The 3057-nt window shown below is 36.2% G+C and overlaps 1 long non-coding RNA gene across 2 annotated transcripts; it reads right to left on the minus strand.

Annotated features, from left to right (window-relative positions):
- Positions 1–403: 403 nt before the first annotated feature.
- Positions 404–2296, minus strand: LOC139299340 (uncharacterized). 2 transcript variants are annotated; one of them, XR_011598774.1, is made up of 5 exons: positions 2282–2296; positions 1553–1660; positions 1341–1366; positions 1088–1249; positions 404–647 (listed from the first exon to the last, which is right to left on the minus strand). It is a non-coding gene; the product is annotated as an uncharacterized lncRNA (long non-coding RNA). The 2 variants fall into 2 exon arrangements; XR_011598775.1 differs by having other exon boundaries at positions 1088–1274.
- Positions 2297–3057: the final 761 nt, after the last annotated feature.

The following is a 3057-nucleotide window of genomic DNA, read 5'->3' on the forward strand; positions in this document are numbered from 1 at the left end:
TCTTCTTTGTTATTGCTCTAGAGTATAGTACTTGAGCAAATGTACCTTGTGACTTTGTTTTGTTTAATTATGTGCCCATAACTTTCACACCCACTTCTCCTCAACTCTGCTGAAGGGTCAGGACTAGTGATATGGGGTATAATCCATATTACTATAAACTATACTATATATCATATTATACAGAATGAGACCTGAATGCATCTCCTGGGTGAAACCTGTAAGGTGTTGGAGTCTCCCCTGACAAGAATGGTGCCTACTTTATCACTCAACCTTCTCCTTATATTCTAATGAAAAGAGTCTTACATTTAACGTATGCTGTGCTTGGAAATAACAAAATAAAAAGCCCTTCTCTAGTTTTTTCCACAAACCTAACAAAAAATAATAAAATAACAAGAAAGCAAGATTTGAACAATATCACTTTTATTATTGTGACGTGACACCACATAGGTCAGATGGTAATGTGTTCATTTCCCATCGATAGTGTTTTTACACATTCATTATCGTTATTTTGATTGTCGCTGTGACAAAGATGTGAGGAATTCATAGTTGAGACTGGCATATAGGGAAACCAGTAGGCTGAACTCACTGAAGCTGATATTCTCATCATTGTTCAGGTCCACAGTTTTGAACATACTTTCAAAGTCCTTCTGCGGGACAGAAGACAAACAAATAAGTGCATGTGGTTGTTTCAGTCATCTGTTGCAAAGCAAAGAATGAATGAAAGGTTTTAGTACAATACAGATGCAATGACTACTTTGACTTGGTGTTTTTATTTGTTTTCCTCAAATCCATTTTAGTATGTGAAGAAATAAAAATTTGTTTCAAATTTTGTTCCTGTCATGTGTCCGAAAAGGTTTAACTTAAATTTTATTTATTGACCATTAGCTTTTTGTGTAGGGTGCCTGCCAGAATTCTCAAACTAAATATGCAAACTTTTCTGGTCCATGTCAATATTTAATTTATTCTAGTGAATTCATTCTAACTAACAGAAAGACTTTATGCCAATGTCTATGTTGTACCTTACACCTTCAGTTACTGTAGTTATTTGCAGTGATGTAGTGTTACAGAGTACAATGATTTTCCTCACCTCTTGAAAAGAAGGCATTTCCTCAAATACTAGTTTTTTAAACATTTCTTTGGTCAGTGTTCCAAGTTCTTGATGCGTCATGAAGACATCATACATGACACTCACAGCCAATTCCAAACGCGTTGGCTCCATACTACTCATTTGTGAGTGAGTGTAGGGGATCTAGACAGATAATGATGCAGACTGACTGAATTGACAATAAACATGATTCTAAAAATATATACTGTATATTCTCTTAAAGATTTTAACGCACCTGTCAAAAGTCACTGAAGCAAGTACCTGAAATCAGAAAGGGCATTTATCAAAACTCTGCCGGCATCAGTTTAACATACAATCAGCAATAATATTTAAAGAGTTACTGTCCATGCAATTGTATCGCAGCAAAACAGGTAAAAAGTTTACTGAAAAACCATGCTACAAAAGAGAGGCAACGCCTGTATGTGTTTAAACTAATTTTGTTCCTACCTGGATTGAAAAGATGAGTCCACACAGTGAAGAGGAGACAGCCTGTGAGGGTTTAAATAAAGGAGCACTCCCTGGAGACACTCCCTGAATCTGCCACACCCTGGTATCCTGTACAGAAAGTACTTGTGATTTAGAAAAGTACTGACAAACACTGAGAATGGTAAACAGTCTTTTAGTGACATCTATATATACCAAGCTTTCCTTATATCGGAACAAGATGAACAAAAGTTATTGAGTAGAGTATTACGTATTCAGTGTTCATCTTCAGTGTTCATCCAGCAGAGTGAGGTACCTTAACATGCAACTCTAGCTACAAATTGGAACAATATTCTTATGCATCAAAATTTTTGTCCAAATCAGGAGATTAAATAGGGCGCAAAGATAGGCAGTCGAACTGTACGTACACAACATTACATTGACAAGAATTTACTTAAATATTGTATTTATTTTTTGTCATGGTATGATGCACAATAGCCAGTGAGCACAACTCATCATGTCATTCAGTGTAAGGAATGGATAAATCCATTCAAGCCACAGCAGAAAGATAAAAAAAACAACCATTTGTGGGACACATTGCATTAATTCTATATCAAATCACACTCTCCTGCAATATTACAGCCAGGCTGCACAGCATGTAGAAACTCAAAGAAGGAAACGGTTTGCAAGCAGAGCAAACCTCTGGGAAACAGCTAAACACCTGTCGGTCTGGTGTGCTAGCCAAATACACACCTTCAAAGATTTGTGCAGAGGATTCAAAGGAAGCTGCTGCTCATGCGGTTAAGTTGTATTTGATTGGCAGTGCCACAAACAGAATGGATCCACCTTAACCAAACGCAGCTCAGGAGCATAAAGTTGTTATTCTTCAGTATGTTTTGGGCGTGGTGCATGGAATTAACAGACAGCTGGTCGGGCAAGAAACATGTGTTGGGTTGTCAGTAAACACACTTGTGAGAAGAATCACAGACTCCTGACAGTAGTCTGAGTTTACCAGTGGTGAAGGAAGTACTGAGGCTTTACTAAAGTAAAAGTAGCAATATTATGTTGTTAAAATATTTCATATATATTCGAGTAAAAGTCCTGCTTTCAAAATTATACTTCAGTAAAAGTACTGAGTATTGACTGAAAAGTAAAAGTACTCATCATGCTAAATGACCCCTTTTTGAGTGTCATATCATTAATAATATTATATTACTGGATTATTATTATACATTTATTAACTTGCTTGTGCTAATTACTAAGTATTTGTAGGTGTCACATAAATGTAGTGGTGTTAAAAGGATAAAATAGCATAAAATTGAAATACTCAAATAAATTACAAGTACTTCAAGGTCTTAAGAACAGGACTTGACTAAATGCAACAATAGAAACTAACAATTTGCATTGTGTTTACACTATTGTGCTGACCAGGCGCATTACCATTTAAGTCCACAAGGTGGCGCACGAAGTGCTCCATTTAGGCATCTGTTCAACGAAAATTCATTGATATTTGCGTCTCAAATCCAACC

The sequence above is a fragment of the Enoplosus armatus genome, chromosome 16 (genome assembly GCF_043641665.1).
Source record: "Enoplosus armatus isolate fEnoArm2 chromosome 16, fEnoArm2.hap1, whole genome shotgun sequence".
Lineage (NCBI taxonomy): Eukaryota > Metazoa > Chordata > Actinopteri > Centrarchiformes > Enoplosidae > Enoplosus > Enoplosus armatus.